This window comes from Myotis yumanensis, unplaced genomic scaffold (genome assembly GCF_028538775.1).
Source record: "Myotis yumanensis isolate MYYU_CA2020_CCGP unplaced genomic scaffold, mMyoYum1.0.hap1 SCAF_16, whole genome shotgun sequence".
NCBI classification, from domain to species: domain Eukaryota; kingdom Metazoa; phylum Chordata; class Mammalia; order Chiroptera; family Vespertilionidae; genus Myotis; species Myotis yumanensis.
This window is the reverse complement of record NW_027223767.1, coordinates 36,300,542-36,317,018: the sequence shown is the minus strand read 5'-3', so window position 1 is coordinate 36,317,018 and position 16,477 is coordinate 36,300,542. Positions and strand designations below refer to the sequence as shown.

Below are 16,477 nucleotides of genomic sequence, written 5' to 3'. Positions count from 1 at the left end.
GGAGGGAAATGAGCAAGGAGTGAGTGAGGTTGGCGATAAGGTAGAGAGGGGACAGTCAGGTGAGGCAAATCTTGTGGGGCATGTTGGCCATGGTCAGAACATGAATTTCACTAAGCAATACAATATGGGAAGTCCCATGATTTGAATAATATTTCCAAGGGACCCCTCTGGTGGCTGTGTGGGGAATATTCTGTAGGTAAACACAGGTAGAATCAGGGAGACCAATAGGTTGGGCTCTCTAGAAGCAGTTGCTGAGACAGAATTTGGAATGCAAAGGGTTTATTAGGAACAGGAACCAATACTTGTGAAGGAAGAAGAGAAAGCAAGATTGGCAGAGAAAATAGTTGCAATTCCAGCAAGCCTCGGGCAACCCAGTGGGGCATTCTGGAGCAAGTATCGCCTGTCAGAGTGTCCTGAACAGCTGGGTCTTTCTGTCCCCTTCTCGCTCAGTCACTGGATGTAGGTTGCCCAGCCAGGGCATGACCTCAGTCAAGGCAGCTCTCCTCAGCTGAGGCACAGCCCAAAGGAGCCCATGGCTGCCCAGCTGGATGGTACATTCCCAGACTCCCTTGCAGCTAGGTATGCCATAATGACCATGACCCGACCAAAAGGATGTAAGTGAAATTGGTATGTTCAAGGTTGTATCCTAAAAAAGGAAGCTACCCTTCCCCTACACACACACACACACACACACACACACACACACACACACACTGTTATTCTTTTTCCCTTTTTTGCTATGGGCTGGAAAAAGAAGGAGCCTACTTCAAAAATGAAGAAAAGAATAATACTTTGACAAATGCTGGAGATACAAAATGGAAAGAATCTGGCTCCTGGATGACCTCATAGAATAGAGCCTTCTAGCTCTTGGCTAGAGAGAAATCAGCAACTATCTTATCTGGACTACTATACTTTCAGCTCAGCATCTCAGCTAGGATGATGATTTTGTTACAGCACCTTAGCCAACACCCTAACTTCTTCTGAGGCAATTGCAATGGTTCATGTTTGCACCAAGATGGGAGGAATAAAAGTGGTGAACCGTGGTCAGATTCAATTTCATGTAGAAGGAACAGTCATTGTGATCTGGGGTATGATGTGAGATCCCAGGAAAAGAGAAGACTCGAGAATGACCTGAATATTAGGCATCAGCAACTGGAGAAATAGAGATGCTATTTATTGAGATGGGGAGACCAGGGGAAGGTTGAATTTGAGATTGGCTCATGTAACTGAAAGTTCAGGTTTTTATCTGATAGATTTTGGATACCTAATAGAGCCACGGTGGATATGGGAGTCTGGGGTTGACGAGATAAGTATAGAGAGATGAGTCTGAGAGACTACACATGCTATTTAAACCCAGTTTTCTTTCTTTTCCCTGACACATGACAGAGTCTTTGCACTTGTTCTCTCTGCCTGGAAAATGTCTGCCCAGGATATTTGCTTTGCCCTTCCTGTCATTACTTGGGGCTTCTTACCTTCTCCAAACCTGGCTAAAATGCTGCCCTGTCCCACATTCCCCTGGCACCACCCCACCCTGCTTTTATCTCCTCCATCACATTTATCAGCACTTAAAAATACCTTTCTTAATTTGCTTATGCGTGTATTGTCTGCCTCCCCACCTGGAGAGTTGGCCTCTCTGGGGCTGGCTCTGTCTTTACCTCTTGCATCCTTAGCACCTAGAACAGTGCCTGACACACAGTCCATGCTCTGTAAATACCTGTGAGCTCACTGATGGGAGAAGAAAGGAGAAGAGTAATGTGGTTGCTCAAAGCCATTTCCCTGGCAACACTCATCAACTGGAGATTCGATTCTGCAAATGAACCCTTTGGGAAATGGAAATGCTTCCTGGAAAAGCTAAGCCTCATCCATATTGTAACAATAATTAACTTAGTCTGATTATATATAAACTAGAGGCCCAGTGCACGGATTCGTACATCGGTGTAGTCCCTCAGCTGGGCCTGTGGGATCGGCCGAAACCGGCTCTCCGACATCCTCCTAGGGGTCCTGGATTGTGAGAGGGTGTAGGCCAGGCTGAGGGACCCCACTGGTGCATAATCGGGGCCGGGGAGGGACTGCAGGAGGCCTCCAGGGCATGTCCGGCCCATCTTGCCTAGTCCCAATCGGCAGAACCCCAGCAGCAAGCTAACCTACCGGTTGGCACGTCTCCCCCCTGGTGGTCAGTGAGCATCATAATGACTGGTAAAACAGTCGAATGAATGGTTGGACACTTAGCATATTAGGCTTTTATTATATAGGATGTATACACAGACACACACACATACACACACACACACACACATACACACACATAAATAATAGAGTAGCATTCAATAAATAAGCATTTTGTAGTCACAGGAATATAAAAAGTACAGCTCAGGGAATAGAGTCAATAATACTGTAATAACTATGCATGGTGTCCAGTGTGTACTTGAAACATCAGAGGAACCCCTCTGTAAGTATATGATTGCCTAACTACTATGCTGTGCACCTGAAGCCAATAAAAAATACTATTGAATGTGCTGTTTCTTCAGATTTCGCTGGTGGCCTTTCTCCCTTGGAGGTAAAGAAACTCTTATCCTGAGGGCATATGGAAGGTGCGTCTCGCATGAGGCTCTTATGACCTGCCACAGGGAAGGTCAGAAAGTCCCGCCACACAATCCACCTGTCAAATTCCTTCAGCCGAAAATACTCAGCATGTCAAGGTACTGGACTTTGGGGTAGCAGGTCCTGGACCCCACCACTACAATGCTTTTCTTTCTACCATGTGAATACCAGGGAGGGGACGAGTAGAGTACCTTCATGGAAACCATTGAACAAGACACTCTCTGCTTCCATTGCTGCATACACCCTCCTGGAAGGCCGACTCCCCGAGCTTGATGACTGCCTTCAAGAACACTCGAAGGAAGGACCTCAACCTTCTCCAAAGTGTTCAATCCCATTAGTACAGTCGGCTCTTGGTTCAATCTGGCCCCTCTGGTTCAATCCTGTGCCCCCCAAAAACTACCCCCCATTCGCACTCCTAGATGGAGGTGGACATAAAAAAGGAAAAAGGGGTGGAAAGGAAGGAAAGGGGATCATATATGTATCATCTCTCTTCTCCTTTGCACATGTGAATTCTCACAGAGTAGAAAGATATATCGGTGCAATTTCCAAATAGAAGAAGTTCAGATGTTCATTTTTCCCCTGCGAATATAGGATGTATACATATTGTAACAATAATTAACTTAGTCTGATCATATATAAACTAGAGGCCCAGTGCACAGATTCGTGCACTGGTGTGGTCCCTTAGTTTGGCCTGCGAGATGGGCCAAAACCGGCTCTCCGACATCCTCAGTTAAAAGACAGTTGTAGGCTGTCACCACCGACATACGCATGTTAAAGATGACCCTACACTACAAAGTGTCAATTGTATGAGGGAAGTTACCCTCTCATCTCTAACCACCGTGGTTCTTTCCTTCCCAGTGAAACATTGTGCCCACTCTCGTGGGCATCCTTCCAGCGATATTACGTGCTATTTAGTTAGTCTATGTCAGCCTATTTACACCAATGGCAGATGATGCACACGGTGCCAGCTCATGTTTATTTTACTTAGCGATACGTCTTGGTGATCATCCCGTATCTGTAGATATGGACTTCCCTTGTTTATTTTTTTAAACAGCTTCCTAATATATACCCATTGTGTGGGAATATCATAATTAATTTAACCAGTAGCCTAGTGATGGATATTTCTCTTGTTACAGGTTATCCACTATCACAAGCAGTCTTCTGGAATATTCTTGTACATACATTACTTTGTGTACATGTGTAAATATATTTCTAAGATAAACTCATAAAAGTGAAATCACTAGAGCAAGGGTGTATGTATGCGCTTTCAGTTTTCAAAGATATTTCCAATGTTCATTCTTTTAGAATTTGCAGAGATTATGGACCTCCCTTTCACTGAGATTGTAACAATTCCACAGCCACCAATAACGTGTGAGAGAAACGCCACGTATCGCTCGTCTCGGCGGGCGCTTCCTCCAATGGACACCAGATGGCGGAATGGGCCCTGATGTGTGTGCCTTGGTGACTTAGGGCTGCAAACACTTGAAGCCTCATTTTGGTTATGTAGGCTCTCAGTAGATGAGTTTGGCAAACCAGTTGTACTTGGATGAATTTCTATAGATAGAGATGTTTCAATATATCAGTGATAACAGATGGGTAGCCTGTGCTTTTTCCCCGCCTTTACTTGGAAGAACACTAAAAAGATCCTCATTCTTTGCTCCATAATTCCTCCCCATTACCCAAACACCACACTGTCTCCAGCTGAATGGGAAAATGTGTGAATGGTATAGAAAACACAAGTTAGCAATAACTCTTGGAGTTACATTTATGTGTGAAAGTGACTTATTTAGTTCATGTTGCTGCAACAGGGAAATGTATGAACATATGTGTGTCACATAAGAGTACTTCTTCAAGCAAATAGAAATGAATAATGAAAGTTGGTGTATTTACTATGATAAGGCTTCCATTTGGCAAAACCCCAGCAAACCAATTTCACAGCAGAAAAACATGATTCCCCCTAGTCCCGCCCCCCGAAGAATGTGTCATTTGAACAGAATATATCCAATTAGAGTTGTGTCTGCTTAGCAATTTATGAGCACATATACTTTTAGATGGGAGTGCGGATAGCTGCCTCCAATCCACAGTCTGCCGCCCAGACATCCAATGGAGAAAACATTCATTGAGTTGTGTGTACTCACCCGTAAAACACTTCCCAGTCAGCAGGGAGAAATAACTTTCAATCAATCCATCATTTCCCTAAAAAGTAAATAGTTGGAAAGTTAGTGAAATTGATCTTCTGGGTTACGTCTACAGGACCAGTATCTACGGGAATCAGACCATGACCTCTTGGTTCATGGGTTGACGCCCAACCACTGAGCAACACCAGCCAGGCAGTATTTACGTCTTATTACAGGGTTTCTCTGATTCCACAGACTAACTTCTTCCATAACCCACTAGAACAGTGGTTCTCAACCTTGCCTGCACATTAGAATCACCTGGGAATCTTTTTAAAGTCCTAATCTCTGAGCCTCATCCTCCGGAAATTCTGTTTCTTTGTTATGGGGTGGGGCCACAACATTAGTAACAAAGAAACAGAATTTTCGGAGGATGAGGCCCAGAAATCAGGATTTTAAAAAGATTCCCAGGTGATTCTAATGTGCAGCCAAGGTTGAGAACCACTGCACTAGAAAGTTCTGTCCTAATAGTGATATGGAACAGCTGAGTGTTAGTCTATATCCTGAGGGTACTCCACACATAATTGTAACAAGCTGGATTATATGATTCCTAGCCTAAGTCTAGATCAAAGGTAACAAATGAGAGGGAAGCTGCTAGAAGCATATTTAAAGGGACCAGGAAGTGCTCTAGCTGGTTTGGCTCAGTGGATAGATCTGAAGGGTTCCGGGTTTTATTCTGGTCAAGGGCACATGCCTGGGTTGTGGGCTCGATCCCTAGTGGGGCGGGTGTGCAGGAGGCAGCCGATTAATGATTCTCTCTCATCATTAACGTTTCTATCTCTCCCTCTCCCTTCCTCTCTAAAATCAATAAAAATATATTTTTTAAAAAAATAAATAAAGGGACCAGAAAGTAACAGACAGGTGAATAGCCTCCAAGGAGGTAGCAAAAACTATTAAAAAGTGAATAACTGAAAAAATTAGAAAAATCTCCTGGCTGGTGTGGCTATCTCCCAGGAGGTCACAGTTCGATTCCAGGTCAAGGCACATGCCTGGGTTGTGGGCTTAATCCCCAGTAGGGGGCATGCGGGAGGCAGCCGATCAATGATTCTGTCTCATCATTGGTGTCTCTATCTCTCTCCCCCACTCCCTTCCTCTCTGAAATCAATAAAAACATATTTTAAAAGAGGAGCCAGCAGCCTACGCAGAGTATTAAATGTCTTCAATAGGACAAAGAAGTGTACAGAGAATCCAGGAAATTGGCAATAAATAAATAAATACATAAATACATAATAAAAGAACAGGCCAGCATGAGGGTTATCCCCCCCCTCCCCTGCCGCCCCGCCAGGATCCTTTGCCACTCGCTGCAAGTGCCCAGTCGGTGGGAAGCCATGGCTGCTAACAAGACCAGGGCAATTCAGAGCTCCGGCTGGGCCTTTGCCTGGGTAGTCAATGAAGTCTCACAGGGGAAAGAAAAGGATGTTCCTACCTGAATCTCTCATCAGGGCTGGGCTCATTACCAGCTTCTCTGTCGTTGGACTAAAGCAACGGGATGGCAATGTAGGGATGGCTCATCTAAAGCACTTCAAGGCACGGGTGCTGAGCAGATCCGCTGCCTCCAAATTCAAGGGAAGCTCAAGGGGTTCCCTCAGTATAGGTTTCGCCCAGCACTACCGGAACAAGCCGCATAAAGAGTGCAGGTGATAAAGCAGCAGCCATTTCCAGGACTAGCTAACTCGTGGGGTGGGAACACAGTGAGAGAACAGACAGCCATTCCCAGAGCCCAGCTCAGCTCTGGTCTCCTCCTCCCAGCTCTGCCTCCCTGAGCAACTCCCCCTTTTTTTTTTTTTCAGTCTGTTTAATATCGGTGCACAGTTCTTCCCACAGGCCAGGCCCTGTGTGAGATGCTTTCCACACTTGAACTTCTTTCATCCTCACAACTCTCTGACACAAGTCCTATTATCTCCACGTTTCTCAGATGCAGAAATGGAGACTCTCCGGGTAAGAATCTCGCCTAAGGCCATGCAGCTGTGATGACAGACAGCTGGGATTCAGACTCAGGCCTTCTGCCTCCGGAACCGGAACCGCCCTCTGGACCCCCTCGCCCTTGTTTCACAGGCTGGTCCTCTGAGTGGGGGGCGTCGTGGGGGGAGCGGTCACCAGCAGCTGCAGGGATCACTAATGACCAGGGAGCTTGTTAGGAACGCCTTCTCCTCAGTCCCTTGGCCACGCCCCACATGGAAAGAGAATCTGCACTTTAACAAGACACCTGGGTGATTCAGGTGCTTATTAAATCCAGAGAGTGGCCAGCGGGCTCTCGCCTGCTTCTCTCTGCCGAGTCTCTCCTCTCCTCCCACTCCCAGTCCACACGCAGGTCCAGGGGCCAGGTGGGGACCAGGGAGTGCTGGAGGGAGGGATGGGGATGGGCCAGACGGTCAGCTGGAGGGCAAGGCCAGAGTCCCAGGAGCTGGGGCCCGTTACTTCCGCAGACATGGGAATGACTTTTATTACTAATTCCCCGATCCTGGCAATGCTTCCGGATGTTAATGGGCTTGAGCACTCACTCGCCGTTCTAATGTTTCTCTTCCACGCTTGAGTCATTACCAAACACACCGCCTACCACGGCCTCTGCTTTCCGGAGACATTGACAGTCTTTAGAGCCCACTTTAGTGCACACCTCGGCCCTTGGATAAATGAGTTGGAGTCGAGTCAAAGAGACCTGGTGTGTGTAGGGGTGGGGGTGGGGTGGGGAAGGTTTTAGCCATCATCCAGTCCAGTAGCTCTAAACCCAGGCGTGCATCCTGGTTCCCAAAGGCTCGTCCAAAAGGCTGTCCTCTCCATATCCAACAAATCAGACTCTCTGCAGGGAGGTTGGGAATTGTTTTTAAAAGATTTCCGGGTGATTCTGCCATCATCTCAGGAGCAGCTGTTGAAATCGGCGATTTCTATTCCAACCCCTTCCCTCTCCCAAGGCTGTCTAGGTGGCCTCCAACCTGCTCCCACCCCCACCAGGGTGGGTGTATCCCGAAGCATACTTTTCCCAAATCACCAGTTGTGCCTGTTTCATGTTGCTGTTTAAGAAAGACCAAATCTTGCCTAAAAACGTTCATGTCCATTATATGAAGTCAGGCCCTCGGCTTTGCATTAATCAGTGGCTATAGTATAAAATGCTCAGAAACTTCTGCCTTGCTAATTCTTTTTAAAATATATATATATTTTTTATTGATTTCAGACAGGAAGGGAGAGGGAGAGAGAGATAGAAACATCAATGATGAGAGAGAATCATCCATCAGCTGCCTCCTGCATGCCCCCCGACTAGGGACCAAACCACAACCCAGGCTTGTGCCCTGACTGGAAATTGAACCTCGACCTCCTGGTTCATAGGTTGATGCTCAACCACTGAGCCACACTGGTCAAGCTAGTCTCTCATTCTTAAAGGACACGTGGGAGCTTCATTCTACATTACTCAGACGGTCCCCAGCAAGATGGAGCCCCAGTGCCCGAGCTGTAAGCAGCTCAGGGACACACCCTTCCCTGGAGCTTCCTCCCTCAGGCTCGCTCCCTGGCTCACCTCCAACACAAGCCCCCACACCCAAGTCCTTGTCTCTGACTCTGCTTTTCAGCAACACAAACTGAGCTATGAAAGCCCATCCTTGGCCACACCTGCTCGCACACCTGTTCTCCAGGTGTCGGGGAGAAGGAGCAGGTGGCCCATTCGCCTTCCGTAAAGGGAGACCAGATCCCCAAGACTCATCCCGGAAAGGAAGGCTCTTCTGATATAAGGTAGGAAACCACAATCCCACCACCACCAAGAGCTAAGCGTGTGCACATCCCGCTAATGAACTCCGATGCATTATCCCATTTCATTCCCACAACAGGCCTAGCGGTAGGAGCTGTCAGAGGCTGGGGATTCGCTCAGGGGATTCGCCCAGGGTTGTCGGGAAGTGGAGGTGCCCAGACTGGCAGCCAGGTGTGTCTGGTCCCCTCGGCTGTCCTCTTTCACTCAGCCTGGCATCCCTCCAGCGCTGCTCACAGCAAAAAACCCGGTGCCCTAATTGCATCCAAGGGAGAGTACCTCTTTGGCTCCAAATCTTACTGCAAATGAAGCCAGAGGCTCCGTTTCCAGCCCCAGGAACTTCCCATTTCTGGGAGGCGGTTGGCTCCCCTTCTCACTGGATAGCCTGTAGTTTCCATTTGCTTTTCGGCATTCTTATTGGTTGAACCTGGCTCTAAACGTTTTCATCCTGGACACACCGCCTCCAACGTAGTCCTAGAGGGCAGGGGGCATTTCTGTTGAAGAGGGAAGTCCAAGACAGGGCCGCATTTCTCGTGTGATGAGCTGCTTGCCTTATCCCTGGGTAGACTGGGCATGCCTCAAGGACGATGCAAGGAACCATCGCACCCGAGATTTGTGGCTGCTCCCGGGGCTGTCGATGAGAAAGTCATTCAACATATGGACTTTAATGTGAATCGTGCACCTTATTAAAGATGTATGATAATGGCAGTGGGGAGGGCATTTCCCCCACCAGGTTATAATAACAACAGCCACAAAAGTGAAGTCAGCTGAACTGGATGGAGAGAACACCATCTTCGGGGTCAAACCCTGGGGTTTGAGTCCAGGCTCTGTCACTTTTTAGCTGTGTGGGTCTGACCAAGTCGTTTACCCTCTCTCAACCTCAATGTCCTCCTCTACAAAATGAGGTTTTGGGGAAGATCAAATGAAATTATACTTGTGAAAGTTTTTACACAAACATTAGCTTGGCTACTGTTATCTCTAGAAAGACCATACAGACCATAGATTGCTGTCTTCCTGCAAACCGGGTGACAACTGAAGTGTGGAGCCATCGTGAACAGTGTCTGTGCAAAGAAACGGCTCAAAAGTCTAAGCCTTATGTGAGACATGCCTACTGCATGAGCAGGTGGGAGGAAGGAAACCCATTAAATGCACGTGTAAGTCTCAGGAAGAACCCGAATGCCTTACGGCAATGGTTCTCAAAGTGTGATCCTGGGACCAGGAGGAGCATCACCCAGGAATTGGTCCAAAATTCACATTCTTAGGCCCCACCTGGATCTATTAAATCAGAAGCTCTGGTCCTGGCTGGTTGCCTCAGTGGTCAGAGTGTCAGCCTGTGCACCAAAGGGTCCCAGGTTTGATGCCAGGTCAAGGGCATGTACCTAGGTTGCAGGTTCAATCCCCAGCCCTGGTAAGGGCATGAGCAGCAGGCAACAGATCGATGTGTCTGTCTCACATCCATGTTTCTCTCTCTCTTTCTCTCCCTCTCCCCATACCGCTCTCTCTTTCATTCTCTCAAAAAATCAATGGAAAAATGCAGAATCCTATATAATAAAAGGCTAATATGTAAATTGATCGAACGGTGGAATGACCGGCTGCTATGACGCTCACTGACCACTAGGGGGCAGACACTCAATGCAGGACTGCCCCCTGGTGGTCAGTGTGCTCCCACAGGGGGAGCGCCGCTCAGCCAGAAACCAGGCTCATGGCTGGTGAGCGCAGCAGCAGTGGCAGGAGCCTCTCCCACCTCCGCAGCAGTTGGACATCCCCCAAGGGGTCCCGAACTGTGAGAGGGCACAGGCCAGGCTGAGAGACCCCCCACCCCAGTGCATGAATTTAGTGCACCGGGCCTCTAGTTAAAAATAAAAACCAGGAACTCTGGAGATGGGGTCCTATAACCTGTGTTTAGGAAGATGAAAAAGATTCTCAATTTCATGCAATTTAACAACATTAACATGCTCCCAGTGCCTGAAGTTTTAGAGGCACTGCTTTAAATACATGACCTCAGTTGGTCCTCACAACAGAGATGACAGGTATGCTTGATTATTGCCATCTTACAGTTGAGAAAATGGAGGCTCCAACGAGAAGTTGCATGAGCTCCGCGCCACCGGGATTCTCCTGGCTCCTACGTGCTTTCTGGCTACATGGCGATTATCTGGGAGAGGTATCACATGTCTGAAACAGTCTTCCCAGGAGATGACTAAGCAATCTGGCACCAGCTTCTGGACCAGCCAGTACAGTGACCACAGTGTGTCAGGAAGACGTGTTACCCAGCAAACAAAACTAGCGAGGGGAGTGTATTGTGCCACAGTGACTCATAGGAGCCCGAGGGACCCACTCTGAGTGTGAGCCTTCCCTGGTGACCTTCACACAACTTACTGGTCCTTTCCTACCTGGCTCTTGTACAAGCTGCACAAACATCCATGCTGCCCCACCCCACTCCAGTCCCCCTGCTCCTGAGCCAGGGTCTCGTCCCTACTGAGGTCTCAGGTTGACTGGCCATCCAGGAGCCTCTGCTGAGCATCCTGCCCTCCAAGACCTTCTTGGACTCTCTGGGCACAAGCAGGAACCTGGGCGTTTCCTTCCTGCATTAGCTAAGGGGGTCCCCCCTCTTCCAGCCTGACTTTTGCTAGTACTGAGGGTGGGTCTCCTCTCCTTCTGGGCCTCCCTCCTCTACCCTCTGCAGCTCTTCATCTCTGGATATGTCACCCCATCATCAGCCAGGACAACCTAGAGTCCTTCCCAACGCTTCACGGTGAAACCCTCTTCTCCCAAATGGATTTTCCCTTCTTGGGGACCCACAGAGGTGGGGCTAGAGCTCCCCATCCCCTGGGACATTCATTGCACCCCCATGTTAGGGAAGAGGGAGAATCTCGCCGCAACTGAATTCTTGTAAGCCCTAGAGAAATGTTTCCTTAATGATCTCCCAAGGCTGGGTGAGAAGGGAGCTACCGCCAGGGTTCTGTGGTAAGCCACCAGAAGACTTGGCGGGTGACCTTCCCTGTGCACAAGCCTGCTTACGTCTCACGGGACACTTCCAGCTGCAAAGGGGGCTGGGAATGTGGTATTTTAGCCGGACACATTGCCTCCAGAATAGGACCACCAGGAAGAAGGGGCAATGGAGCTTGGTGGGCAACTAGTATACTCAAAAGCTAGGAGTAGCCAGCTACAGGAATGGCAAGTTTTAAGGTCAGCCATGCCACCGCCACACAATACGATTTGGCAACCGAGAGGTGACGGACGGCCTTGGAGAAGGCAAGCTCAGTGTAGTGCTGGGCTGGGAGTGAGGTGGGGTAGAAGGCAATGGACAAGGGTTAGAAATGAATGAAAGGCGAGGGAGTAAAGAGGTAGGACCAGACTTCTCCAGAGAGATATGTGAGTAAAGAGAAAAGAGAGGGAGAGAAAGGTAACGGCAACGTACACACAATTTCCAACCTTGACTGCGACCACATCCTTTCTTCTCCCGACTCGACAAGACTTGCTAACAGCAGAAATTGACCGAGTTGAGCTTTGGCTTCTCTCTTCTTCTTCCCAGGAAAGGTGCTAATGAGGAACGAAATGGCCAAAGGTTGAACCGCAGCGGGGAGAAGAGAGGCCCTGGAACATGTACCCAGCTGCTCACAGCGCCGTGAAGACTTTGTCCATGACAAAAAGCTTTGTGTTAACTTACTACACTTACTCCTGCTGGTCTTTGCTTTCTCCTCTGTCTCTTCTTTTTATCTTCCTATGTGACCGTTTCTTTCTTCCATCCCTTATATTTATATCTTAAATGAGGAATTTACCTCATTCACATTCACTGAACACCTGCTATCTGCTAGGTGCTGGGCCTGGGGGCTTTGTGGGGATGGACATTATCATCCCCATTTTACAGAAGAGGAAACTGAGGCTCACAGAGGCTAAATAATCCACCAAACTGCTACATAGATTGCCACTGGGAAATGACATCCAGATCCATTGACTCCCAGACCTTTACTCTGTTTATTAATATCTGGATGATCCAGATGTGCTGTGAGGGAGTGACAGAAATGCCAATTCCTTACTTGGGGGCAAATTCACAAAATAGACATGGAATTCCTGTGTGTTTTTCACGGAGTCCAGATCTGTCTCTGGCAAGTGCCACTGACCTGCTCATAGAAACCCTTGGGAGGGTGAGCTGGAGGATCCTAGCGTGGTGCTGTCTGTCTGTGGCCTGTGAGCCTAAGCAGGCCATGAGCCCCGTCCCTGAGCCAGCCCCCGCCCGGGGGCCTGGAGTGACGGAGAGCAGGAGCAGCGGCCACATGCCTGCGTTTATAGAATCTCTCAGACAATAGACAAAGGAGCAGCAACTGTCATAACAACCTGACACTGACCGTTCTTAATAAACAGAGACCTTGTCTACTGTTACTGCTCCAGTCTGTGCAGAGAAAGCAACCGAAGGTTATCACAGTAATAAGACATCTGGAATGTACCACTTGAGGCCTTTCCAGGAACTAGTCTCTCTCTCTCTCTCTCTCAAATTAATTTTTTTTTTTTTTTTAAAAAGTGAGGGCAGCCTGGCTGGTGTAGTTCCGTGGCTGAGCGTCGCCCTATGAACCAGGTGGTCACAGCTCTATTCTCGGTCAGGGCACATGCCCGGGTTGTGGGCTCAATCCGCAGTGTGGGGTGTGCAAGGGGCAGTTGATCAATGATTCTCTCTCATCATTGATGTTTCTATCTCTCTCTCCCTCTCCCTTCCTCTCTGAATTAAAATATTTTAAAAAGTGAGGACGCAGGACAAGAGCTACTTGATGGCTAACAGGAGAGTGGGCTCCTGATTTGGGATAGGGGTAACTGAAGACAAACTTGGCCATCCCAGAGGGACGCCATGGCCCTTCTGGTTATCTTTATCCGGGCCAAACCCAACAGAGATGGTTGCAGAGGTATTTTTGTCTTAACGGTCAGACATCTAACTCCTTACAACAAATGATTTTATTGGCAACATTTTACTCACACCGATGGTATAAAACTATGTGTCTTTCTACAATCTTGTTCGTTGTACCTGTGATTTTGTTGCATTTAAGACATCTGTATCAGTGACAGTGAAGTTGCTAGTCTGTGTTTAAGAAACTGCTGGAAAAGCAATAAACACCCTAAAGCAAAATTGCCATGTGTTGCTATTCAGCTTCGGCAATGTCCAAGACACCACCTCTCTTTACCATATCCTATCCATCAAGTCCATGATTGCAAATTAGAAAAGAACCCTTCAGGCGTACCATCATAAAAGCCTACGTCTGGTTCCAGTTCTTAACTTGCATGAAGACATTATTCTTCGCTGACGAGTCCTTGCTGCTTAGGCTCCGGAGTTACAGAGGATACAGTCGTGGCCTAACAAGGTATCGGGCATTGGCGTTTCTGTTCCTTTACATCATCCCTGCCTCGTCCAAGTGCTCGGAGGTACGTTGTACATTCTATCCGAGAAAAGGAAAAAAGCTGCTAGCAAATAGGTGGTGGCTCGGACACGTTGGAATATTTGCTTTGCCTGTTTGTTCCTTCCTCGAGCTGCCCAAGGAAGCTCGGCATTCAATAGCCACAGGTCACGCCCACACCACTAGATGGAAGACTGGCTTCCCTCCGGCTCTCTCAATATTTACATTGTGTCAGCAGCAGCTTTAGTTCCTCACCAAAAATCTCCGAAACTGGACAAAAAAAAAATAAAATAAAAATCCCACTCTACACCTGAGAGGACCAACTTGGGAGAATTCCTCTGGGGAAGGCATAGGGTTGACATGAAGAATGACATTGACACTAGCCATGAGGGCAGACCATTGAGTGACTGGTTGAGGGCATGGGCTATGGTCAGGCTGCCAGGGTGAACCTGCTCTGCTAGTGATCAGTTCAGTGATCTTGCACATTCCTGTCACTTCCTTGTGTGTCTCCGTGTCCATTTGTTCTTCACAGGTTTATTATTGTTATTTTTGTTAATCCTCACCTGAGGATAGTTTTTCCATTGGTTATTTTTAGAGAGAGTGGAAGGGAGAGAGAAAGGGAGGGTGAGAAGGAAAGAGAGACAGAGACAGAGACAGAGAGAAACATCGATGTGAGAGAGACGTATTGATTGGTTACCTCCTGCACAAACCCTGATCGGGGCTGGGGATTGAACCTGCAGCCCAGGTACATGCCCTTGACCAGGAATCAAACCCATGACCCTTCAGTGAGCTGGCTGACACTCCACCCACTGTGACACACCGGCCAGGGCTCTTCATGGGCTTAATGAGGATAATATCAACATCTACCTCTTAAGATGTGAGTTAACACTTGCCCTGTAAAGAGCTTAATATAATTCCTGTCCTCTCTAAATGTTAAATGCTTTCTATTGTCATTTCTCTCTTATTAAATAAACCTTGTAAGTTATTAAGACAGTCTCTCTCTCTCTCTCTCTCTCTCTCTCTCTCTCTCTCCCACTGATCAATAAAATAATGCAGTCTGGAGCTATGACACCAAGGGTTATTTTTCTAATGACTGTCTGTGGAGTTGAGCTTTTTTAAATAGTCACTCTGCCAGAGACTCCAAAACACAGAATGTGCCACTGCGGCGTAAAAATGATTTTGAAAATCAAGTTGCAGGAAGAGGTTTTTCTCTGAATTCCCCTTATCTGTCTAAAAGCAGAGCCTTCCAAAGGAATTCAACTGTCATAACTCCCCTCCCAAGGCTTTTACAACTTTAATCACTGAGATAAAGTCCCCGAGATCACATAAGCAGATATTGTCACAAAAATATTATCTCCTATTTATTCTCCTAAGGGTTCATTTATCTTTCCTAAAAAGTCATTTGTTTTCTTTTTCTTTATTTTTTTTTAATCCTCACCCGAGGATATGTTTTTATTGATTTTAGAGAGAGAGAGTGGGGGGGGAGGAGAGAGAGAAAGAGTGAAAGAGAGACATGGATGAGAGAGTGAAACATCGATTGGTAGCCTCGAGCATGAGCCCCAACTGGGCATTGAACTCAAAACCCAGGTAGGTACCCTGACCGGGAATTGAACCCACAACCTTATGGTGTATGGGATGATGCTTTAACCAGCTAAACCACCTGGCCAAGGCAAAAGTCATTTGATTTCATATAAGAGCCCTTTTTCTCCCTTCCATCCCCTTATATTAAGATGGTATATAAGGCCCAAAGTCGAACTATCCTTTGAGTCACATTTTTCCGTGTGCTTCCTTTGTGTATGTGAATTAAAGTTGATCCTTTTGCCTATTAATCTGTTTTTTGCCAATTTAATTCTCACACCCCAATCACTGAACCTAAGTGCATAGAGGAAAAGGTTTTCTTCCCCTTCACCTGTCAACCGTACTTAGTCAACAAAACTATTTGACAATGAGACATATGTAATACTTTCAACAATAAAGAATTCAAATAAAATAAAATAAAAACAAAAAACTATTTGACATATCGATTTCTATTCCCTCTCTAGGGTCATTCCCATGATCATACAAACATAATGTGATTTTTCTCATAAAAACGTACTTAGATCTCACAGGCCTCCCTCCTCCACGTTTCCTTACTCTGATTGGCAGCAGCAGTCTATGATCTCTAACTTCAGTTCCTCTCGTTCCCTTTTCTCTAAACGCCCTCCAAACCAGCTCTGACAACCCCCCGACCCCCACCTCGCCCCTGAAACCATTCTGTTCACTGTTCATTTCCGATGTCTATAGCAGTGCCTGAGCATGTGATAAATGCACAATGAGCACCATTGAACAAAATGCATTTCTGAACACACTGGTATGGTCTCCTGTTTGCGAGTGCCACACCTTCTATAGACATCTGAATGACCTTTGGATGGGTTCCCAGGCTTTGGGAGGGGTCACTATTCCAGTTCGAAGGCCATGCCAGCCACAGACACAATTGCAGGTTGTGCAGTTGGCCAGGAAATGTTCAGTGCGCATTCAAAAGAAACAGGTTGGCAATACTGCGTGACTCTGTGAACCAGCTCCAGCCATGGGAGCTGATTGGCCTGTGT

General features: G+C 47.3%; 1 protein-coding gene across 1 annotated transcript in view; it reads right to left on the bottom strand.

Annotated features, from left to right (window-relative positions):
• The window catches only part of APOH (apolipoprotein H), a 30,506-nt gene extending 16,601 nt beyond the window's left edge, over positions 1–13,905 (bottom strand). Inside the window, exons 1-3 of the mRNA XM_070393101.1 lie at positions 13,737–13,905; positions 11,941–12,048; positions 4,740–4,797 (exon numbers count right to left, since the gene is read on the bottom strand). The gene's annotated coding sequence lies outside the window, so the exon portion shown is untranslated. The remainder of the gene's footprint in view (positions 1–4,739; positions 4,798–11,940; positions 12,049–13,736) is intronic.
• Positions 13,906–16,477: the final 2,572 nt, after the last annotated feature.